The 25,730-nt window shown below is 43.6% G+C and overlaps 1 long non-coding RNA gene across 1 annotated transcript in view; it reads left to right on the top strand.

Annotated features, from left to right (window-relative positions):
- The window catches only part of LOC115098048, a 30,845-nt gene extending 5,328 nt beyond the window's left edge, over window positions 1-25,517 (top strand). The window contains exons 2-3 of the long non-coding RNA XR_003858398.1: window positions 22,480-22,559; window positions 25,149-25,517. This is a non-coding gene — a long non-coding RNA (uncharacterized LOC115098048). The remainder of the gene's footprint in view (window positions 1-22,479; window positions 22,560-25,148) is intronic.
- Window positions 25,518-25,730: the final 213 nt, after the last annotated feature.

Raw genomic sequence — 25,730 nt, 5'->3', positions numbered from 1 at the left:
AAAAATGCCATTCAGTGGTCGTCATTCAACATTATTACAAGTGCAACAGGTAAGAAGTCCAAGAAAATGTCAAAATAATAACTCCTTGGGTCTCCCCCACCCAAAACATCTTGTCCTACTAGAATAGAAAAAGAAGAGAATAAATTTCAGGGTCTTCTCACATGTAAAGTAAGTTAAGCATGCTAGACTCTTTACCTCTTTCTTCACTCCAGAAGTCAAATGGGATATACCATGGGGGCTACAGAGTTACCCTCAAGGTCGACACATCTTACACAGCTCCATTTCGCAATGGAGTTATTATTGAAGGGAGATGAACTCCAGACATGTTAGAGTTCCTCTCTCCTACCCTCTCTGCCAGTGGAATTGACGGGGGCTTCATTCCATTACTTAAGAATTCCCTTTTTATTTTTTATTAATTATATGTTTATTAATTATATGATATCCTTCATACTACAGAATATAATAAAGCAATACATTGGTTAATCATAACTCAAACCAAGAAAATAATTCAATAGAAATATACATTTTAATCAAATTCAAGTCTACATCAAGGGGGGTATTAAGAAATATAAAAAGAAAGAAAAAAACACAATCATCAATCATGATGTACTGTTCTCTCAATACAACATTTTAAATACTCCACTGACATCATACTACTTAAGATCTTTTTCATCTTTACACCCCAGGTGCTTTATCATTAAGGAATGTCTCCAGGTGAGATGCATCTGAAAATACATAATTGTCTCCCTGAAAGTTCACTATACACTTTCAGGGAAACTTTAAGAAAAATGTGGCCACCAAGGTGAACGTTACGCTGCTTAAGTGCCAAAAATAGCTTCCTGCTTTGTTGCGTTTTACGGGATACATCTGCCCACTGCACTTTCTACTGCAGCCTTATATTTAAAGTATTTTTTAAACATTAATTCTATATCCATTTCTGAAAAAAAAGTAACTAATAATGCTCCCTGGTTGATATAAAATCCTGGGAATCTTGAAGAAATTCAGATAAATTAGAACTATCAATAAGTATAAATAGATCTAAACTCCCTTCAGGTTTAATCTCCCTTTTAAGTTCAGGAAGGTAATAACACTTAGATAGCTTTATCTCTTTATCCTAAGCAATCTGCAGAACATCACAGGTTAGTCCTGGGGGAATTCTCTGCTACTGTGGAGCGCAGAATTCCCTTCCTGCACAGAAATTCCAGTTTCTGTGGAGAATTTGGAACAGACCCCACTGTGCTGTAAGTGGATCCCATCCCACTCATGGCGAAGAAGGCCTTGGCGTGTCATGTCACGGTGAAGAGGGAGGAGGCCCTGGGGTGCTGAGGCACCGAGGGAGGAGGCCCCAGTGTGCCACAGTGCAGAGGGAGGAGGCCCCGGTGTGCTGCGTTGAGGCAAAGAGGGAGGAGACCCCATTGTGCCGCATTGCGATGAGGGAGGTGCAAGTCCCAACATACTGCAAGCGGAGCAGGCCCTGGTGAGTCTGTGTGTATTGGTTGTTTGTGTGAGAGATTGAGAGGCTGGGTGTAGAGGTATGTATTTCTATTTAAGGCTGCAAGCCAGTATGTGTGTATGAGAAAGAATGAATGAGGGTGGGTGTATGTGTGCCAGAAAGAGAAAGTCTTTGTGAGGAGATTGTGAAGGAATGGTATATGTGTGAGAGATTGGGAGCTGGTGTTTTGTGAAAAAGGGAATGTGTATGTGAGGGAGTGAGGGAGCTTGTTTGTGAGAGAAGGAGCCTATGTGAAGAGATATGTGTGTGTGTGAGAGAGGGAGCCAATGTGCAGGGGTGTGTGAGAGAGAGAATTAGGTAGCCTGTATGAGGGTGTATGCTTGAGAAAGAAGAAGCCTGTGTGAAGGTGTGTGTGTGTGTGTGTGTGTGTGTGTGTGTGTGTGTGTGTGAGAGAGAAAGGGAGCCTGTATGAGGGGGTATGTATGTGCATGAGAGAGAGGGAGCCTGTGTGTAGGGGAGGTGTGAGAGAGGGAGCTAATGTGCAGGGGTGTGTATATGAGAGAGAGATAGGTAGCCTGTGTGGGGGTATATGCATGAGAAAGAAAGGGAGCCTGTGAGGGGTGTGTGTGTGTTTGTGTGTGTGTGTGAGAGAGAGAGAGAGAGAGGGGAAGCCTGTATGAGCGGTTACATATTTGCATGAGAGAGAGAGAGAGTATGAGAGAGAGAGAGAGTATGAGAGAGCCTGTGTATGTGAGAGAGAATGATAGAGGGAGCCTGTGTGAGGGGCAGTACTGAGAGAGGGGTCAAACTCTGGGAGTGGAGATAGAGTGGAAGGAGGTTGAGCCTAGCAGGGAAGGGGAGAGATGGTGAAGGGTGAAGGAGCTGGGGGGTGCTTGAGAAGGCTAAGTGAAAGGAGACTGGCCAGGGGAGCAGGGAGAGAGGGAGGAATTTACATTTTTACAATGTACTTCTAGGGAAATTCTACTCAAAATATTTAAAACTCTGCATCTTTAACAAATAAATGTTTTCTGTATTTCATTTTAAATGAATTACTTAAAGATTGTCATGTATATTGTATTATTTTGACCAATATAAAGTATGTAGAATTTTGCAGAATTTTCAATTTTTGTGCACAGAATTTTAAAATTGTGTGTGCAGAATTTTCAGGGGTTTTTTTGCGCAGAATTCCCCCGAGTAATAGGTATACTTTTAAAACAATTCAGCTGCTGAAAGAAATCTTCATTTTGGAAAATTTGATATTCCCAAATTTTTGTACATCATTGTATTAACTAATAACTCTATTCTATTATGCAAAAATATGCAATCTTTAACATTAGAAGACACTGATAATTATATTTTCTTAACTGAGTTACTGGTAGCAAGCAGTTGCCCTTCCATAGCAGCTAACTTATGTTCAAGGTCCAAAACTTTACTGGAAGAACCTGCTGAGAAAGCACACAGGTGAGAGACTGACTGAGAAAGTAAAGACTCCATCCTAGAGACCAATTTCCAAATGTTATATTTACTGGCTTTTCAGTAGGCCACACTGTTGAGCTTCTGTCAGAAGCTAAACTAACTCATTGCCGAAGGAATCAGCCCCTGCGACAATACTCCCACTTCACACGGCTGCTCCCATTGTAAACACATGGTAGATGACCCCACAGCACAGGGTGTATAGGAGAGTCAGTAAGCTGTAAAGCGTTACCACTTTCACAGCCTCCCTGAACTAACTAACTCAAAAGTCACAGGTCCAACATTGGAGATATTCGTTAAAGATAGTGTTTCTCTCTCAATTGCAGGTCAGGGCACCCACACTCAGGGAAACCTTACCTGTTCCTCCTAGCTATTCCGGTTGTGCTGTAAACCTGATGAGCTGTTGATCCATTGGGTCCATCATGAGTGTCGAAGCCGAAGGGGTTACATTCATTTTCCCCTTTCTTTTCTTCCCTGTTTTAGTAACCACAAAAAATGGTGACATGCTACAGGCTGGCCACTTAAATCTCCAATGACCACCTCAGGACCTTTGGGCGCCTGCCTCCATGCCTGGTGGAATTGCAAGTGGGCGGAGACAAGACAGCACACCAGCGAGATGGAACAGGTCTCTACCTCTGCTGCAGGCTGGCCACTTAAATCCCTGATGGCCATCTCAGGACCCTTGGGTGCCCACCTCAATGCCTGATGGAATCGCAGGCAGGGGGAGACAGGACATCAGTCAGATGGAACAGCTCCTCCACAATTCTCATTTTTCATCTGCATGGAGGTTTTGTTATTCTGTAGATCCTCACCCATCTTTTGACCATTCCTATTTTTTGGGACGGGTTCAGCCTCTTAATATATTGTGCTGAATGTGCTTAAGAGAAAGAGACCATCTTGACTGAGAAGTTGGAGTGTTAGAGCTGAGGAAGGTGTTTTTTTATGTAATGTTTCTGGCTGGCCTCAAGGCTCACCAAGTAGAGAGTTTTTTGCAGACAGAGTGGAGAATTTTGTGATCTTGACTATTTCTCCAACAGGAGGGCCATTACACCCTTGCTGGAAGGGGTGGATTTCCAGTTACCTTATCCCTGTGCCTAGTTAACAGCGGGGACAGAGATAACTGGAATGGAAGAAGTTTTGGTACCCAGTTTTGAGTAAGAAACGTTTTTCATTTTTACCTCCTGCTTATGATTATGAAAGAGGAGACCTTTCTCATCCTTCAAGGGGAAAACATATTGGCCATTGATTCAGATCAGAGGAGGAAAGCTAAGAGGAAGAACACAATATAAAAGAAATTGCATTCCTTGAAGTTGTTCTTCTTTTTATGGTAATGATTTTTTCAGTTCTGGCATGGATCCTGCTTTCTCCGAGGACAAGCAGGATGGTAGCCCTCACACATTGGTGACATCCATGCAGGATCCCTCTTCAGTCTGTGGAGATGTCAGAATTGCGGTTGGATTGAGCTCTAACATTTTCAGCTTTTTGCCTCATGGAAAACTTCTTTTTTTGCATTTTTTCGCTGTCTCTCTTCAAAAGTCCATTGCTGTGTCTCTCATGGTGCCTCCCTGTAGTGTCCTCAGTCAGGATTTTCAGCGTTCAGGTAAGTTTTCTTTCATGGTCGGCTCTCCCCTGTGGTGGCGGTGCCTCAGTGCCTGCTTTACATCAATACCTGCTGCCATCATTAATCTTTCCTGATTGTTTCACCTCATCATGGCCATGTCTGGCTTCTGCCGATGCCCCCAATGCCCAAGGATATGTCGATCACCGATCCTCATGAGGTTTGCCTCCTCTTTCTGGGGGCATCACATGACATCCGGGATTGCTGCTTGTGTACCAGATGACCCAGAAGGGATGTCATCTTCTACTTGACAAGATGGACAACCTCTTCAGCTCAAAGAAGTCCAAGCTATCGGCATCGATGGCATCAGCAACAAAGGACCTCGGAGTCACACCAATGGACACCACGCCATCACCATTGATGGGACCATCGGTTCTGTCGAGGTTGCCGGTGCATAGGGGCACTGGAGGCTGACCGTTGTCGATCTCCTCCAGGCCAAGGACATCAGGCTTATTGTCCTCAACCTCAGCATCAGGGAAAAACTGGAACACGCATTGTGGGAAGACCAAGAGCCATCAGCACCGGTCATCATCTGCATGGTACCAGGCACTTGGATGCACCAGCTTTTGCCACGATACCTCCAAAGTGACCCCGTGTCAAGGAGTGCCAAACCTTCATCGATGCCCTGGCTCTGCAAAGGTCTCCACTGGTCCTATTGCCAATTGCTGATCCCCCTCGCAGGTCCAAGAAAGATCTGGCCACATCTCCTGCTTCTGAGGAGGAGCTTCAGAGTCGAGTCCGGTGCTGCCTGTGCTCATACTGCTTCTGGAGAAGCTCAATGTGTTTATTGGTGCCTCACCAACCCAGCTGGCGTAGATTCCTGGGACAGCATCAGTGCCCTGGAGGGCACCGAGGCCTCCCCTATTAATATGTTGCTCATCACTGGTTCTGAATAAGAGTAAACTCCGTCAAGGCCAGCAGAGATGCCAAGGCTGGTAGTCCCCTGTCCAGTTCCATTGGTGCCTGCACCTCTGGACATTAGTCCATCAGCTAACCCCCATCACCTCTGGTTATACAGTGAGGATGAGGGTCCCTATGACTCCTGGGGGATGATCAGACAGCATCCTCCAACAAGGATTCGGATTGTCTCCCGTCACACCATTCTCCACCTGAGGACATGATCTTCATAAGGTTTGTCAGGTGTTGGCAGAGACCATCCTATTCCAGCTTCTGACTGAAGAAGACGCCAGGCACAAAATGCTTGAGGTTCTTCAGTTCGTGGAGCCTCCTAAGGAGATTGTGGTAGTCCCAGTGCACGAGATCCTTATGGAGTTGCTGCTGAAGATTTGGGAATAGCCCCTCACAGTGCCTCCCATGAATAGAAAGGCTGCTGGATTCGATATCCGCCTTCAAGAGGGCCGAGGACTCTCAGATTCTCTCCTCGGCGCCCCCCGGGGAAGGACCACAGAGCGTTGGACGCTCTTGAGAAGAAGGTATTCCAAGTCACCATGGAGAGAAACTTGTTCCTCCTTTAGTCAGATATCCAACTATTCGGGGCTGAGAAACAGCAGGAAAGCCAAGGATTATGCAGTTATGGAAACCTGATGCTGACTGATGATTATCATGAATAGCATTTTTGTCCTTCCCAGTTTCTGGAGTTTAAGGAAGCTCTCATCTCTGAAGAAGAAAGTAACATAATAATATAGTAATGATATCAGAATAGACCAATTGGCCTATCAAGTTTGCCCAGTAAGCTGCTTAGTGTAGCAACTACTGCTCCATGCAGGTTACTCCCAAGCCTTCTGTTAAGAGTAGTAACTTATGATCTATGCAGGATTCCCCCATACCTTCTGATAAGGGTAGTAACTACCACTCCATGAAGGTTATCTTCATGTATCCTTTTCTTCATTTTCAACCTCTAACCTCTAGGGATCCTCAGTGTTTATCCCATGCCCTTTTTAATTCATTTATTATATTTGTCCTCATTACTTCTTCTGGGACGGCATTCCAGGCAACCACCATCCTCTCAGTGAAGAAATATTTCTTGATGTTGGTTTCTTTCTTTTTTTTTTTTAATCTTTATTGAAGCAAATTATGCCAGCTAAAGCTAAAAATAATCAGAAGAAAACAGTTTCAACCATTAAAATTAACCTGCATCAGTAACATGAATTTTGCCTCATGTAGTTTTTAACCTTTTTTGATTTACAACTCAACCTCATTCATGTCCTTTCATCCATCCACACTCAAACATTATTTTAATACGTTGATTATTTGAAGCACGGATCTCAAAATAAGCAAGATTTTACTTTTGCAACAAAATTTGCAAGTGTGACCACAACTAAAATTATTGTTTTTGTTTTAATAAATATTGTTGACCAGAAAGTTCTTGTTGCTTCAATTTTTCCATATTAGCATATTTCTGCGTTTCTGATTTATAAACAAGAATATTTAGTATTTCTTCATTATGCCAACAAGAAAAAATAACTTTTTTGTCAAATGTCAATTCTATACTAATCACTCCAGCACCACCTACAGGTAAGGCTAGTAAATTATCAAATAAGTACAGATACGACATTTTGCCATTCCAATTTATGGAACATTCGAACAATATATTAAGCAAATTGTAAATTGGTTGCAGAAATTGTATAGCTTAGTACAATCTGTGAGCATGTGACAGAGATCACCTCTGGCATTATTAAAGATCTGACATCCACCATTACATTTTTGCTCCCAAAGTTCAAAAAATATAAGTACAGTAGAGAATCTTAAATTTAATTTCCCTCAAATTAGCCGGCTGAATGTGCCTGTAAAGGGTGGAAAAAGCAATAAGAATATCTCGAATGTCCAATTGCATGCCCATATCCTCTCCCCATAGCTTAACTAATTTATTTACATCAGTATTTGGTAGAACTTGTTTAATATGTATCATCCAAATGCAAATTTTATTAAATTTGGATACTGTGTCTAAGAATGTCTTTTCTTCATCTGAAAACGCAACAGATTGTAAGTCATTCTTCACCAAAGATAAACAGTGATGCCTTGATTGAAGATAGGCATAGAAATTTTGCTTTCTGAATTTCCTATTCCTTTCTAAGTTGCTGAAAAGAACACAAACTTAAGTTACCAAGTTGAATTAGCTGCCCTAAACAATATAGTCCCTTTTTTTTACATTCTCTAAATATTCCATAATCTAAGCCACTGGAAAAATTTGGATTACCTGTTAAGAAAATAAATGGTGACACATGGACTGAGGCCTTGTTCATATCCTTCCACTACTTCCATTGAATAAATTAGAACAAAAAACTCCATCGATCTAACAGTAAATTTCAAAATGAAGAAGATGACTGGATACCTTAGTTTAGCCAAAATGGTCAGGATCGAATGTTGTGTGAATTGAAATCTAGTCCTGAATATAACAAAGTAAAGAAGCTACATTATATAGGCCCTTAAATCCGGTAACGCCTGACAACCTTGTTTTTTCTCTTTACAGAATAGATTATAATTAAGTTGCAATTTTTTCTTTTCCCATATAAAAGAAGTTATGGCTGATTTGAAACCTCGGACTTCCAATTTTCGGACACATAAAGGAAACATTTGTATGGCATATAATATTTTTGGAGGTATCACCATCTTTCACAGCACACCTACCCATTAAAGACAGCAGATAATCCATCTTGGTCATAAATGCAGAAAACAGAAAGACCCTCAGCAGATACAAAATAAAGAGATCAGAAAGTATAAACAGAAATGTGCTGAGAAGACTGAACTGGAACCCACAACTGTTGCACTGGAGGTGGACCCTTGGCCTGGTGCAGGATTGGTACGGCCCTCCGGTCGGACCCAGAGAGTGCCTGCCACCAGGAGGCAGAGCACAGGAGGAGACAGAGGCTAGCTGGAGCTTCAGGTTGAGCCCTTGATTACCCGGGCTGCCTGATCTTAGATGGGCCTCGCAGGGGCTCCTAGAGAGGAAGTGCACAGGAGTGCCCACCACGAACACGAGTGTGTGGTTGATATCCAAACCAGAATGTCCAGACGTCACAGGAGGCCAGAACAGAGAATCAGAATGAATAGTGAGAATCAAGGCCAGAGTAACAGTTCAGAATGATCAGCCGAAGCAGGGGTTAGTACCTGTAGTGAATCCGGAAGTAGTCAGGTCAGGCAGCGATCAGGAGAAGTCAGTGTTCAGGCAGAGGTCAGGTCCAGGCAGCAATCAAGAATAGTCAGGAGCAAGCAATGGTCAGTACCGTGAGATCAGTCTGAAGGGTACTACCAATGATGGAGAGACGAAGGAACAGAAGACGCTGGAACAGGAGACACAGGAGACGCTGGAACAGGAGACACAGGAGAGGCTGGAAAAGAGATGCTGGAACAGGAGACACTGGAACAAGAGATGCTGGAAGGCAAACTAGACACACCAGAGTGTACGACCTGATTGCCAAGACGAGGAAGTGGTGTCAGACCACTTCCTTTAATACAGCCATCAATCAGGGCGCGCAGCAGAGATGAGATCCGCCCCTGGCCCTTTAAGAGGTCGGGTGGTCCGCGCGGGCGCCTAGGGGTGGGGCCGATGCCATGGAGGATGCTGAGCTCTGCCGTGAGGCCTGGACTGGAGCCTGAGCGTGGGGGAGCTGGGGATGCTGCTAAGCGACTGCGGCTGCGGCGTGAGAGTGTCGGAGCTCGTGGACGGTCGGGAAAGGTGAGCAGGCCCGGCCATGGAGCGAACGTGGCCGGGAAGCACAAGAACAACAAGCCAGTCTCTATATGCAGAGCAACAATGGAAAAGAGAAACATTACTATTCTTCATAAAACATTAAATAATAAAATCAAGAAATATAAAACATCAATCATAATAGAAAAATCAAATTTCCCAAACATCAATAAAATATTTCAAAATATCTGATGAATAAAAAATCCAATAATTAAAAAATGTTCTATTCCCCCCCCAAAAAAATAAATATTTTGAAAGAGCAGAATCATCAAATTACACCCAGTAATTAGAACTAATAAGGATTAAAAACTCTTCTGCTTTCCCTACCTAGGATCTTCTGATTTCTAGTAACCCTGAGATTGTCATGTATTGGGGGAGGTAGGGCTGCACACATTTTGTCTTCTCTCTCACACACATACACAATAGCATATTCATTCTCTCACACACCTTCTCTAACTTATATAGGCTCCCTCTCCCTTTCAGGTGCATTATGTGTGTGTGTGTGTGTGTGTGTGTGTGTGCGCGTGTGTGCATGTGTGTGTACCTGTCAGAGCCTGTATGTGACACATGGGTTGTCACAGGCACACAAACATACAAGGACACAGGCTCTCACACAGTCACATTCATAGACACACAGGCTCTCACCCACTCACACACACACACACACACACACACACAGGCTCTCACCCACTCACACACACACACACACACAGTCTCTCACACAGACACTCACACGCACACAGACACACACTGGCTCCATGGCCTACTGACCTTCCTACTTCATGGTGGAGGGGAAGCGGAAGCTGTGGGTGGGTGCATGCACAACAAATAGAGAGCCCCAAAGCTAGGTGTGCCAAGTGGATTCCGATAAACCTTTTTTTTAAGTGCGTAACCCAGATTGCGATTTTATTAAATTTTGGAATAGTGTCTAGAAATGTATCTTCATCATCAGACAAAGATATTAGATTCAAATTCCCCTTGCACAGTTGGAGGCAGTAGTGTCACCCAGGCAAATAAGCAAAAAACTGCTTGTGTGGAATCCCCCAATTCATCTGCAGGTGCTGAAACTAATGAAAAATGAGAGGGTCATCATCAACCCACTGAGACAAGTTATGAAAGCCTTTCTTAGCCTATGGCCAGAAAACTCCACTCTCTCTTCCAGGCAGAAAGTCAGGGTTACCCACCAGAGTTAGAAAGGGGGAAACAAAGCTGTTTCTCTGAATAGAAGTTCGCCACCACGTCCATGCTTTACGTATAGCACCTAATCAAAACAGCATCCAGAAAAGGGAAGACGCTTTAGCCCCTGGGCATATGTAACAGTTTAAGAAGGTGATATGTAGTGATCCAATTTTGCATCAGGCCCTCAAAATCATATTTAGAGGGATCCGATACCCAATCTTGAACATAGCATAGAAGACACGCTGCATTATAAATCCGCAAGACTGACAAAGCTACCCCCCTGCACCTTTTTCAAAATTTAATGTGTGAGCATCTCCTGTGCCATATGAATGTTCCTATGGCTATCTTAAAAGCCCTTATGCCTTTATCCTTTATTCAAATGGACGATATTTGCAAGCAATATAGACATTTAGGGAGTATCACTATCTTAATCAATACTCACAGTCTCATAAATGATAAAGGAATTTCACCTTTTTAAGAATAGAGGTTAAATTAAGATCATATAACAAAATCCTGAGCAGCCAAGTGTATCCCCAGGTACCGGAGAGTGTTCTTTTGCCCAGGTCAATAAGAAATCACCAGACCATCTATCAGAAAAGGAATGATCCAGAGGAAGAGCCTCAGACTTATCATATTAAGTCATAATCCCGCAAAATTCCCAAATAATTCTATGCACCGTGAGGAATACCTTTGCCTTTCTTGGTGTCGAAGTGTGCTCTTTGTCAGGTTCACCACCCAACCCAGGGAGTGTAACCTCTACATGACCTTCTGCCCCAACTATTAACTCTGCGCTTCTGACTTTGCACAAATGAGCTAGTTATCAAAATATGGGTGGACTAGGATGCCTTCCTTCTGTAAGGTGCAGCTACTACTAGGGATGTGAATCGATACCGGACTCGTTTCCGGTATCAGGTTCTGGTAAAAACTGCGGGAAATCTTCGTTCCTGCGGTTTTTACCCATTTAAATCGGCTGTGTGGTGCCGAAAAAAACCCCACCCCAACTGTTTAAATTTAATTCTTTCTAATCCCCCACCCTCTCGACCCCCCCCCCCCAAAAAAACTTTTTTAAAGTACCTGGTGGTCCAGCGGGGGTCCCCGGGAGCGATCTCCTGCTCTCGGGCCATTGGCTGCCAGTAAACAAAATGGCGCTGATGGCTCTTTGCCCTTAGCATGTGACAGAATATCCATGCCATTGGCCAACCCCGTCACATGGTAGGAGTAATGGACGGCCGGTGCCATCTTTAAAAATCGCGCGGGCCATCCAGTGCTCCTACCATGTGACAGGGGCTGCCAATGGCACGGATACCCTGTCACTCGCTAAAGGCAAAGGGCCATCGGCGCCATTTTGATTAGTGGCAGCCAATGGCCCGAGAGCAGGAGATCACTCCCGGGACCCCCGCTGGACCACCAGGTACTTTAAAAAAGTTGGGGGGGAATAGAAAGAATTAAATTTACAGGGTCGGGGTGGGTTTGGGGGTTATTTTTAAGTGCCCTTTCTTCCCGCCCCCCCTCCCCCCCAAAATGATAAGAGAACGCCACGAAAAATTTTGTGGGGTTTTCCTAAAGGGGTTCGGGGGCCCCCTGAATTCTGACGAGTTTGAAAGTATCTTTCGATATTTTCAATCATCAGAAAAATGATTCACATCCCTAGCTACTACCACCTTCACTTTGGTGAAAGTTTGCAGGGCTGTCACCAGTCCATACAGTAGTGTTCAGAACTGATAATATTCTCTCAGGACCATGAATCTGATGATTCACACTAATAGCTATGTACAGATAAGCTGCTGTCAAAACCAACGAAGCCAGGAATGCCCCCTTGTGTACCGCCGCTATCACTGATCTCAGAATTTTCATTTGAAAATGCGGCACCATGAGGGCCACATTCACCTTTTTCAGGTTCAGGATGGACCGATAGGTTTCTTTGTTTATGGGAACTATGAAATAGATGGAATATCATCCTCTCCCCTGCTCTCCCAGAGGAACTGGAACTATAGCTTCCAGATGTTGCAGCCAATCCAATGTGGTGGGGGCCACCTCTCTTTTGACGGGATCCACAAGGGGAAACCATAAAGGCTTCTCGAACTGGATGAGCAAATTCTAAGGTGTAGGCATCTCTTATTATTTGCAGAACCCACTGATCCACTTGGTCTGCCCTTCATGGAAAAGGGCTAATCTTCCTCTTACAACATATATTGAATAGTGGACTGGCCTCACATCATTATGCGGGTTTACCTCCTCCAGCATTTTGACTGGAGCTATTCTGTGCTGGTTTCCGTGGGCCCTGAAAAGACTGCAACTTGCTAGAGTCTTGTCTCTGAGACAAGAGTAGCCCTTATTGGGGCGATATCTTCTTGAGTCCCGAAATTGAAATTGAAATTGTGAGGGAAAACTCCTCTTGTCCTTTTTTGCTTATTTTAGAGCAGCTTATGCCTTTTTGATTCTCCCATTTGTTTCACCAGCTGTTTCAGGTCCTCCAAACAACTTCTTGCCTTTAAAATGGAGATTACCCAGCTGTGACTTCGACTAGGCATCCACTGACTAATTCTACACGCACAGAAGCCTTTGGGCTGATTCAGCCAAAACCATAATCCTGGTGGATGTACAGATCAAGTCATATAATGCATCCACTACATAGGCCACTGCTGCTTCCAGGCACTCAGCCTGCTTGGCGAGGGCTGAGAGCACTGTACTCTTCACCTGCAAATGCTGCACCCAATGGAAATAGGTGTGCTGCATAAAAATACTACAGACCACAGCCCTGATGCCCAAGATGATACCTCAAACATTTTCTTGACGTGAATCTCTAGTTTCTGATCCTGTGTATCCTTCAAGACTGCCAACTACACCACTGGAATGGTGGTCTTCTTGGTCACTGCAGACATGGATGCATCTATCTTGGGAAGCATGAGCATCTCTAAGGTGCACTCGGGTAGAGCTTTGGCATCAATTTTCTTACCTTCAAGCCATCCTCAGGGGTATCCTCCCCTCTGACCATCAGCTTTTTCACTGATTTATGGAAGGAAAAAGCCTTTGTTGGCCTCTGCAGACCTTTTATTAGTGGGTCCACCCCTTCATAATTAGATTCCTCCTGAGGGGCCTTAATCCCCAGTTCTTTCAGCATATGTGAATTCGTGGGTCTCAACTCATCCTTCCTGAACAGCCTGACCACTTTCAGATCATCTCCCTCAGCCACCAGCACATTCTCTGGGTCGGCGAGATCCTTTTCAGTATCAGCATTCGGGGATCTATTCGTAGGGTCTCCTGTCCCCTTGGATCCATCTGATTCTTCTGAACCACTTCCCGACTGTTTTTTCAGGCCAAGCAGGTGGAAGATTTCTCCTGACCTTCCATTTATCTATCTTTGCTTGCTTCTGGAAAACTTGTGGATGGGATCATCTGTTTCCAGCTCTCCTCTTTGCCAGGTAAGCCATGTGGAGGAGGAATGCAAAATCAGAGGAAAAGTCTTCAGAATCATCTGACTTCTCATCCTTGTCTTCTTCCGCTGCTTCAGCACATTTCTGGATGCCCACAGAGTTGTCATTCACTGAAGATAAAGGAGGGGGGTGGGGGGGAGGAGACCCAGCCCTAGCCTGCTGTCTTACACATGCAGGCAAAATGGCCACCATTCCTGCAACTTCAGAGAGACCCTATCTGCCTGCCAATGACCAGATTGCTGCCCCACCTTCCTGTTCTGCACTGGCTGCTATCAAACTGACCTTTCCCCCCTTCCCACCCAGAGGCACATCTGCCACAGAGCCCCAACACATTAAGCCCCAAATGCTTGTCTCCACAGGCACAACTCTTCCCACGCTCAGCTGGCACTGCCTTTTTGTGCCACAGCATCCCTTGGGCTTCTGCAGTATGCGCCAGCTCTCCTCAACTCATCCGAGTCTCTGAGGCGCTCCCGGACTGATTCTCCTGGTTGATATCACAGCAGTAAGCTCTTTCCTCCCTTTGGCAACTCCCAGATTTCTCTCTCTCTTTTTTTTTTTTTTTAAAGAGACAGACCAACCATTGAGACCCAGCCAGTAAACCCAGAATTTAAATTCAGGTACTTCTCTTATTTACTGGTCTCACGGAGGGAGGGAGATCCATGGAGAAGAAGAGGGAGCCAGACCACTGGCTTTCAATTACCCCGATAGACTCCGGACAGAGCCACCTCAGGGTCACCAATCCCCTGCTCGCCTTTACTCTACCAGGGGTCTGGTTTTGCCAGCCACCTCACCCCCTGGGAACAATTTCTCTTCTGTCTTCCATCTCTTTTCTTTTCTTTTTTCTTTTTCTAATTCTCCAGACTGCAAGTTTTAACACCTTCACCATCTGCTGGAGACAGAAAAATACTGAAGTACTGCAAATGGCACACTCTGCTATGTAGCAGTGACAGTGAAGATTTGTTCTCTGCCTCCATCTGCTGGTAGAGATGAAAAACACATGCACCTGGACTGATCTGGGATATGAACAGGAAAATGAAATTGCAGATTTGTTACTGGTAGAGATTAGAGAGTGGCCAACTGTAACCCTGATCTTTAAAAAAAAGGCTCCAGGGGTGATCCAGGAAACTATAAACCAATGAGTCTGACTTCAGTGCCAGGAAAAATCATGGAAACTATTCTAAAGTACAAAATCACAGAACATAAAGATATGATTTAATGGGACACAGCCAGCATGGATTTACACAAGGGAAATCTTGCCTCACCAATCTGCTACATTTTTTTGAAGGGGTTAATAAACTTGTAGATAATGGTGAGCCAATGGATGAAGTGTATTTGAATTTTCAGAAGGCATTTGACAAAGTGCCCAATAAGTTCCAAAGAAATTAAAAACTCATGAGATAGGAGGCATTGACCTATTGTGGATGGCAAACTGGTTAAAAGATAGAAAAGATAGAATATTCCTAAATGGTCTGTTATGGCCACCGGCTGTGGCAAACCGTGACCGGGGCCGACCGTCATGGCCGCCTGCCGCGGCGGACCACGGTTGGGACCAGTGACTCACCCGCGACATCGGGGGAACCCGGAGGCTCCTGCTGGAGCAGGGAGCCTCCGTCCGAGGGAAATGAGGGACAATGGGAATGCTGGGAGGTGAGCAACAGCTTGAGCATGAGCAAAAGACACTGAAGACTGACCTTGAAGAAGACAAGGACCAAGGGCTGACTACCAGAGAAGACAGGAACTGAAGCAAAGACCAGGGCTGCCAAGACATGAATCAGGAACAAACTGGAATACAGGAAGAAGCTGTAACATGGAGAGGAAAAGCACTACTACCAATGGTAGTTGACCTATTGCCAAGGCACTAGAGGGATGTCCAGGAAGGCCTTTTCTACTACAGAGGTTGTGACAACATAAGGGCGTGCCTCCTGAGGTTTCCCACCAGTGGACCTTTAAATTTAGGGCAGTTGGGGTGCATACGCCCTAGAGAGATTGGGGCCAGACATTGTGCTGTGAAAGCAGAGTGGTATCTCACCGTGTTGGTGTGTGGCCTGTAGTGATGTCCAGAGGGACCATGTAATATTGGGGGATGCCCGGCATCAGACGTAAGCACAGTAGCTTATGGGAAGAGCCAAAAGCCACTGATCACAACAGTACCCTCGCTCTTAAACCCCCTCCCTGAAAGTTCCACTTTCTTAGGATGAAGGGCAAGGAACTCCAAAATGTTGGTGGCAGTTTTCAAGTGTTTTCTTCAGAACCATACCCTTTCCAAGAGATGAAGTACTCCCATTTCTTGCCCCTTTGGCAGGAAACCAAAATCTCTTACACTTCATAGACCTGATTCTCCTCGCTGTTGAGCTATGGTGGTATGGGTGGGACCCTGGAGGGCCAGGAGAGCACCAATGGCTTCAGCAAAGAAACATGGAAAACATTGTGGATATCCAATGAGGGTGTTAGTCTCAGTTGGTATGTCACTGGTCCTACTTGGCGGAGAATCGTGAATGACCAGATATATCATGGGGCAAGATGCATGGATGGCAAGCCTAAGGTGGATGTTGCATGTGCTCAACCAGGCTTTTTACCCAGGTTTAAACAGTGGAGCAGGCCTTTGGTGTGCATTGGAGATCTTTTTGGCCCTTTTGGCTGCCTTCTCAAGTATAGTGGAGGTACGGGACCATAAGTCTTGGAATTCCAGTAGGAAGGTACCAGGAGAAGCAGAGGAGACATACAGGGGCGGATTTTCAGAGCCCTGCTCGCGTAAATCCGCCCAAAACCGGGTGGATTTACGCGAGCAGGGCCCTGCGCGCCGGGAAGCCTATTTTACATAGGCCTCCCGGCGCGCGCAGAGCCCCGGGACTCGCGTAAGTCCCGGGGTTCTCCAAGGGGGGCGTGTCGGGGGGCGGGGCCCGGTTGTCGCGGCGTTTCGGGGCGTGTCGGCAGCGTTTTGGGGCGGGTACGGGGGCGGGGCTACGGCCCGGGGGCGTGGCCGCGCCCTCCGTAACCGCCCCCAGGTCGCGGCCCGGCGCGCAGGAGTCCCGCTCGCGCGCGGGATTTACGCCTCCCTCTGGGAGGCGTAAATCCCCCGACAAAGGTAGGATGGGGGTTTAGACAGGGCCGGGGCGGGTGGGTTAGGTAGGGGAAGGGAGGGGAAGGTGAGGGGAGGGCAAAGGAAAGTTCCCTTCTAGACCGCTCCGATTTCGGAGCGGCCTAGGAGGGAACGGGGGTAGGCTGCGCGGCTCGGCGCGCGCAGGCTATACGAAATCGATAGCCTTGGCGCGCGCCGATCAGGATTTTAGCCGATACGCGCGACTACGCGCGTATCTACTAAAATCCAGCGTACTTTTGTTTGCGCCTGGAGCCGCAAACAAAAGTAGGCTATTCGCGCTCGTCTGAAAATCTACCCCACACTATTTAGAAGGGCGAAGAGCGGTGGCACTATGGATGTAAGAATTATGTGAAAATTCAGCACAGGGCAAAAGGGGAGACCAGTTGTCTTGGCGTTCATTAATGTAGGCCTGGAGAAAGGTCTTGAAAGTGCTATTTGTGTTCTCAGATTGTTCATTACCCCTGAAGATGATATGTGTGGTAAAGTCCAACGTGATGCCCAACATCTTGCATAAGGCAATAGTGATCATGTTATGATTATTGCCAAACTGTCCCACCACTGTTACCCTCTCTCACCAAATCCTTTGCTCCACTGAGAAGTAGATCTAAAATTGCTCCCTCTCTTGTCAGTTCCAGAACCAATTGCTCCATAAAACTGTCATTTATTCCATCCAGGAATTTTATTTCTCTAGCATTTCCTGATGTTACATTTACCTAGTCAATATTGGGGTAACTGAAATCTCCCCAATATACTACACGTCCAATTTGGCTAGCTTCCCTAATTTCTCTTACCATTTCACTGTTCGTTCTCATTTGGCCAAGTGGATGGTAGTATACACCTTCCCCATCAAACAAGAGATTTCTACCCATAAAGATTAGATTGTGCATTTAGTCTCATGCAGGATCTTTATCCTGTTGGACTCTAAGTCATCCTGGACATAAAGCACCACCCTGCCACCAAGTTGCTCCTCTCTCATTGCTGTATAAGTTGTACCCAGGTAAAGCACTGTCCCATTGGTTATCCTCCTTCCATCATTTCTCTGCCAAATAAGTCTATGTCATCATTCACTACTATGCACTCTAACTCTCCCATCTTACCTCTCATACTTTTGGCATTAGCAAACAGACATTTCAGAGTGTGTTTTTTTGTTTGTATTAACATTCTGCTTTTCAGTTAACAGGAATAATTTGGAATAAAAACATAAGACCATAAGATATGCCATACTGGATCAGACCAAGGGTCCATCAAGGCCAGTATCCTGTTTCCAACAGTGGCCAATCCAAGACACAAGAACCTGCATGTGGTATTTTAGATACCATGTATTATCTCTGCATTAGACCATTTACCACATGGTAAAGCCCTAATATAGCTTAGTAAATCACCCCATGAGTTCGTACCCCAGGCAATAGAGGGTGAACTGAATTGCCTAAGGTCACAAATTAAAGAAGCAAGATTTGAACCTTGGCATCCCTGGTTCATAGCCTGCTGCTCTAACCACTAGGCTTCTTCTACCCTCCTAAGCCATTTATTTAACCTCAGGCAAAGTGTATCTCATTTTGAGCTCAAAATATTAAATAATAGGTACACCTATTTGTCTATTTTAAATTAATAGGAGATAGCTTACTATCTATTTTTGTGGGACCTCTCCTCACAGGGTCATGGTATTTTTACCAGACTCTTGCTTGTGGTCTCTGGTCCATTTTACTTTGTATTTTTTTAGATATTTTTTCATTTATATCACCCCACTTTCACCATTAAAAACTGTTATTAAATTTTTGCTAAATTTTTGTCAAAAAGCTGATGAAACCTTCAAACCACAGTCTGATATAGAAAATGTCACTTTAACTTAGTTTCAAAAGACGTTGTATATTCTGCAAAAGTACTTATCTGCTTCACCCAACGCGATCGCGTTTCGGACCCCCTCTCTTGAGGTCCTGCTTCAGGGGATAACCATTTCCATCTTTTTTTCTGTGACAAAAAAACAGTTAAGAAGAGTTCAATAGCTACATTCAATCCTTCTGCTGTTGTAGCCGCGATCCCAACGTAGACCGCCGTTGGGATCGCGTTGGGATTGCGGCTACAACAGCAAAAGGATTGAATGTAGCTATTGAACTCTTCTTAACTGATTTTTTGTCACAGAAAAAAGATGGAAATGGTTATCCCCTGAAGCAGGACCTCAAGAGAGGGGGTCCGAACGCGATCGCGTTGGGTGAAGCAGATAAGTACTTTTGCAGAATACAGCGTCTTTTGAAACTAAGTTAAAGTGACATTTTCTATATCAGACTGTGGTTTGAAGGTTTCATCAGCTTTTTGACAAAAATTTAGCAAAAATTTAATAACAGTTTTTAATGGTGAAAGTGGGGTGATATAAATGAAAAAATATCTAAAAAAATACAAAGTAAAATGGACCAGAGACCACAAGCAAGAGTCTGGTAAAAATACCATGACCCTGTGAGGAGAGGTCCCACAAAAATATATAGTAGCTAATCTCCTATTAATTTAAAATAGACAAATAGGTGTACCTATTATTTAATATTTTGTTTACAAACGGGGTACCCGGAATACATAAAGTGTAACAGAGCCTATTTTGATTCTCATTTTGAGCTGACATGATCATATGTTTTCTTTCATGACTGACTCAAACAGCTTTTCCTTATGGTGACTTATTAGCTGCCATTGAAAAAAAAAAAACATTGTCTAATCAGCTACTTGAACAAGCTATTCCTGTGAATAACTCACAAACTATGAGCAAATACCTGTGAAGATCAATCATACCAAAATGTGAGGTGCCAAATCAATCCGCAGTCTACTAGCTAGTAAGGAACTTGGTCTAAGAATACTAACAATGTTTTGTAATCTAATAAGAACATAAGAACATAAGAAATTGCCATGCTGGGTCAGACCAAGGGTCCATCAAGCCCAGCATCCTGTTTCCAACAGAGGCCAAACCAGCCACGAGAACCTGGCAATTACCCAAACATTAAGAAGATCCCATGCCACTAAAACAATTAATAGCAGTGGCTATTCCCTAAGTAAACTTGATTAATAGCCATTAATGGGCTTCAGCTGGTTATCAGCAGTATTGTGGGTGCTCAAAATAGACACTTAATATTATAAAGTCCCCTGCACTGGTGATCTCTTTTTTTGTTTTTTAAAGAAAAGTTCATTGTGTTGGCATTAAGAGGCAGACGTGAAACTGGAATGGAAGAAGACAGAAGGGTGTTCTAGGAATAGCTGGCCGACGCATTATCCCTCCCACCTACCCTAACCTCCCATCCCCTTCCCCCCTCCTCCCAATCCCCTAAATGTAACGTACCTTCCTTTTTTTTTGTTTTTTAAGTTTTTGCTCCTCCAGTCCTGTTCAATATCTTTGTGAGCGACATCGCGGACGGGATAGAAGGTAAGGTTTGTCTTTTTGCGGATGATACTAAGATCTGCAACAGAGTGGATACACCAGAAAGAGTGGAGAGAATGAGACGGGATTCAAGGAAGCTGGAGGAGTGGTCAAAGATATGGCAGCTGAGAGTCAATGCCAAGAAGTGCAGAGTCATGCATATGGGGTGTGGAAATCCAAAAGAACTGTATTTGATGGGGGATGAAGGGCTGATATGCATGGAGCAAGAGAGAGACCCTGGGGTGATAGTGTCTAATGATCTGAGGTCGGCGAAACAATGTGACAAGGCGATAGCTAAAGCCAGAAGAATGCTGGGCTACATAGAGAGAGGAATATCTAGTAAGAAAAGGGAAGTGATAATCCCCTTGCACAGGTCCTTGGTGTGGTCTCACCTGGAGTACTGTGTTCAGTTCTGGAGACCGTATCTCAGAAGGGACAGAGACTGGATGGAGGCGGTCCAGAGAAGGGCGACCAAAAAGGTGGATGGTCTTCATCAAATGACTTATGAGGAGAGATTGAAGAACCTAAATATGTATACCCTGGAGGAGAGGAGGAGCAGGGGTGATATGATACAGACCTTCAGATACTTGAAAGGTTTTAATGATCCATGGTCAACAACAAACCTTTTCTGTTGGAAAAAAATCAGCAGAACTAGGGGTCACAATTTGAAACTCCAGGGCGGAAGACTCAGAACCAATGTCAGGAAATATTTCTTCACAGAGAGGGTGGTGGATGCCTGGAATGCCCTTCCGGAGGAAGTGGTGAAGACTGAAACTGTGAAGGATTTCAAAGGGGCTTGGGATAAACACTGTGGATCCATAAAGGCTAGGGGATGGGAATAAAGAGAAGAGGCCTGTGGGTGGCTTGTTGGAATGGCTGCTACTACCTGGTGATTAATACCCTTATTCAATAAGCCTTCAAACGGTTAATGCAACTCCAACATTGCTCTCTGCTTCAACGGCAAGGGGAAATGGGGAAAAGAAGATTTGCATTCAGACAACAACCAACAAGGACTGAACTGCATAGTCTGGGTGAACAAATAAGCGTGGGAGTAGCTTGCTTTTTGTGGCAGTTAACTCCCTAAACCAAATATGCCTGATACTTCAAATTGAATGCATATCCAGCATTGCTCTCTGCTTCAAGGGCAAGGGGAAATGTGGAAAAGAGGATTTACATTCAGGCAACTTCTAACAAAGCATTGATCTGTGCATTCTGGGTAAATAAGCATTGGGGTAAGTTGCTTGATACGGCAGTTACTATCCTTTAACATTAAGCCTTATACATCACTTTTGATCCAACTTCAACATTACTCTCTGCATCAATGGCGGGGGGTGGCAGGAAATTAGATAACGGCCCTGAACTCAGCGGTCGGTGTAACAGATAAGTATGGGAAAATAAGTGTGGGAACTTGCTGGGCAGACTGGATGGGCCATTTGGTCTTTTTCTGCCGTCATTTCTATGTTTCTGTGTTTCTGTGTTGTGAGTCAATCTGTTCTGGGTTAGGAGCATCCATCCAACAGGGATGTGCTACAATTTTTAAACAACAAGGAAATCACAATGACATTTGTTTGTTTGTTTTGTGTCATTTCCCATCCAAAGTAACACATAAAAACAACAAAATGTCATTTCATGCCTGCATTTTCACTCCACACAAAATGGTCTTATCATGCACTAAAATACAGAAACAAAATTTAAAAAATGGTAAAGGAAATGGAAAACAAATATTTTTCCTGTGCATATCCCTAAGGACCAATCGCTTCAAAGCAGACAGGAAGGGAAAGATTTGGCTTCTTGCAAACTTCCGAACTTCCCACCAGAACTCTATGATGATGTCCAAAAAGGAGACCCTTCAGATGCTCCTGGATATTAGCCCCAATTTCTCCTCCAGCCCTTTCCCCATCAAGAATTCTGTGTATCTCCACCATTACAAAGGAGCAGCATTGGGCTGATGGAAATGTCCATGTCTTGTTATTCATCATGATTCAAATTGCATTTAACATTCAACACTCATGCTTGGTGAGACTTCCATAGTTTGAAACCCACACTGGCAACCATCTGAGTGCCAAGCTACAAGTTTCACCTCTATCAATGCTTACACCTTATGACAAGTTTTTCTGCAGTTGGCTCTGGGTTGCAGTCATCCCCAGAAGAATCATGGGTATCTTTTTCTTTTCTTTCAGCCACCATGCCAGCTGATGCTTTGGGAGAAAATCCTATAAAAACTATAACCTCATGGATTACAGAATGTATGAAATTGAATGTAAGTAATTGCCCTCTGCTTTATGCTCTGAGAGCACTGAGGTTTACTGGCACCTGAAATTCCTTCCTTGCTTTGGTGATGGTTATTTGTACAAAACAAAACAGAAAATATGTTATGAGACCTCACTCGTGGCATTTCACAAGTACTCATAGCGGACAATTAACAACTGTGTGTGGGTAGTTGCATCGTCCACAGAAATTTTTATTCTTTCTATCATTTCTGAAAAGAGAATTTGCTAGAGGTAAAGTGCTTACACAGATCTGCACCTGCTTTCTCTATAGGTGCTCTTCCCCTGCAAAACAACCCTGAAAATGCAAAACTATGAGCATTCTGCCCTTCTCTGACCTAACTCCGCCTCTGAGCCTGTCTGCTTTTCCCACACCTAAAAACATTTGCATTCTTGATCCCTGCATATACTTTTATCTGGGTAAAGGGTAGACATTTATCAGACAGACTATTTACCCAGGTCATATCTATTAACCTGGATAAACGACTTTTCAAAGTTGCCCTCATAGTCTTTATTCTACAAAATTTGGAGATGCTGAGGGGAAAAAAACTCTGTACAGGTGGCAGTTTGAATGGTACAAACTAAAATAACTCTAAAGTTATTTATTTATTTATTTATTTATTTATTTATTTATTTATTTATTTATAATTTTTATATACTGACATTCTTACATTAAAATGCAAATCATACCGGTTTACATAAAACAGAAAAAGCAGGAAAAATATTTCCATAGTCAAATACAGAGAACATTTATAATAAAATTGTTAACAAAGGCATAAGGTAGGAACTTGAAAAAAGGTTACTTAACAGAAAACGTAAAAGAAAAAATAGTAAATGAAGCACAAAGAGTTGACATCGGGGGAGTTATAATGAATATCTTTTTTTTTTTTAAGAAGTAGAAGAAGAAAAAAATGCCACAAGGCAAATTTTGCCAGATATTTGCCCATTTATGTGGCTCAGGTATTTTTCAGATTTGAGGCCTTTATTTTTAATTATGTGCTAGGGATGTGCAGAGCAAAATTTTATGTTCATATTTTTTATGTCCGAAAGGGGGTCCCACTTGCGGCCAATATGGACATAAAAAAAATCCAATGAGTTGGGTATATGTACATATGTGCAAAAAAAAAAATTAAACCCCCTCACCCTCCTTAATCCCCCCCCCCAGACTTACCACAACTCCCTGGTGATCGAGCGAGGAGTGAGGACGTCATTTCTGCAATCCTTGGCGAGAAGCATGTGACGTCGGTGGCACGTCGAGTGACGCGGCGTCACGTGATTCCCGGCTCGTTCGCGCCGGACGGCTCGTTCGGCCCAAAAAGAACTTTTGGCCAGCTTGGGGGGGCCTCCTGACCAATTTTTTAAGTAAAAAAAAAATATGAGTTGCGTTTTACTAATGCGGTCAATCCGAATGCACACCCCTATTATGTGCACCTTTAGTGTCAAGGAACTCTGTAACAATAAGATCCCACAGTGCTGTGGGGGAGACCTGGGTATCGTTCCCAGCTTCCACTCCTCAGATTGGTCAGGGCTGGGAATACCTCACAGGCTGCATTCACAGTCCCTGGGAGAGGAGGGAGTCTCAGACATTGCACAGAGGTAACATCTAGTTGACAGACTTGGGGTGCATGTGTACAAGCTTCCAAAAGGAGCCACTCTCTGTGACCCCTGGCCAAGAACTGTTGCTACAATGGCTAAGCTAGACAGAAGAGAGAGAGTTAAAAATTTGAATTTTGTTACTCATCTTTCCAAATCTGAGCTCAAGATGAATTACAAATTCTGGTACTGTAGTTAGTTCCTGGTCCCATAGAGATCACAATTTACATTTTTACCTGAGGCAATGGAGGGTAAAGTGACTTGCCCAAGGTCACAAGACGCCTCAGAAGGAAAGTGAGATGCAAACACTCTCTTCCCTACATGTGTGGTTGTTTATTAATTGAGACTTATAGAGTCATAGGCCAGGATAGTTCCAATTGAGTAGGAAGCTCAGAGTTACAGGAAGAACAATTTATATATATTTTCTTACAGCCTAGTCAAAATGTCTTCCAAGGTTCAACATTCTTCTCAATCTAACATCAGCAGAGAAGCACACTGACAAGATTAGACAAAAGTCATATTATTGTTTGATGTCCATATAATGACATTCTCAGATAACATTGTAGAATTGTCTGATGTCAGCTAAATTATTTTCCATTGAGTAATACCTGAATATGTACAAAGTGATTTTTTTTCCAGGAAACTGAATAGGTAGCACAGACCCAAGACATTGTGCAGTTCACTAGTTTTGATTTAAAAACAAATCATGTCTGTCTTGCACGGTCAGATTAATTGTATTTCAGTATGTATGACTTGTATAAAATGAAAGTCAGGAAGAAAATACACTTAAAATCAGAGATCTCGTTCATAAAAATAAGAGACTTATCGTATAGTAGAATCTTTTTATCTTGTTAAATTAAAATCTGCTTAAAATGTAACTAATTCTTGACCAATGACAGAACCTATCGAAGGAATAAACTCTTCATGCCATAAGATATACAGTAAATGTCTGAGAATTTAATTTACCTTTTTTTTTTCCAATATGGTAGTTTGATTTTACCAAACTTTCGGAAGGCCAACAGAATCCTGCGACAGCACCGTAAGCCTCCATACAGTGAACAAATGGAGTTTCTGTTTCTGATCACAATGAGAAAGAAGTAGAAGACTGAAGAACTCCAGATTGTGATGCAACATATGCCAAAATATTACACTATATAATTACTGCTATATCTATAACTCACTGCTTAATTTGATGTATCAGTGAAGACACAACATAACTAATTTGCTTGCCAATAGTTAATTTTTATAATTCACCTAGTAAAGTTAGAGATAGATTATAACACAATGAGTTGAATTAAGAATAATGGTATTTTGTGCCGTCTGTGTTCCTCTTTCAATAAATAATTCTATTTCCTTGGCTTCAACAGTTTAAAATGTATTTTTGTTCACTCCAAGTTTCTTTGCTGAACTTTAAACAATGAATTACATCAGAACAAGAAGAAAATGACAGATGGATCCAGTGATATAAAATATGCACCATGTAATTCTAGAATTTGTGTAGTAGCAAAGCACTTATAGAAATTACAGTCTAAATACTGGGTCCACAGGCCTCCACATTTCTAACCAACTTC

The sequence above is a fragment of the Rhinatrema bivittatum genome, chromosome 8, assembly GCF_901001135.1.
Source record: "Rhinatrema bivittatum chromosome 8, aRhiBiv1.1, whole genome shotgun sequence".
Taxonomy (NCBI): domain Eukaryota; kingdom Metazoa; phylum Chordata; class Amphibia; order Gymnophiona; family Rhinatrematidae; genus Rhinatrema; species Rhinatrema bivittatum.
The sequence above is the reverse complement of the archived record's forward strand: the minus strand, read 5'-3'. Positions and strand labels throughout refer to the sequence as shown.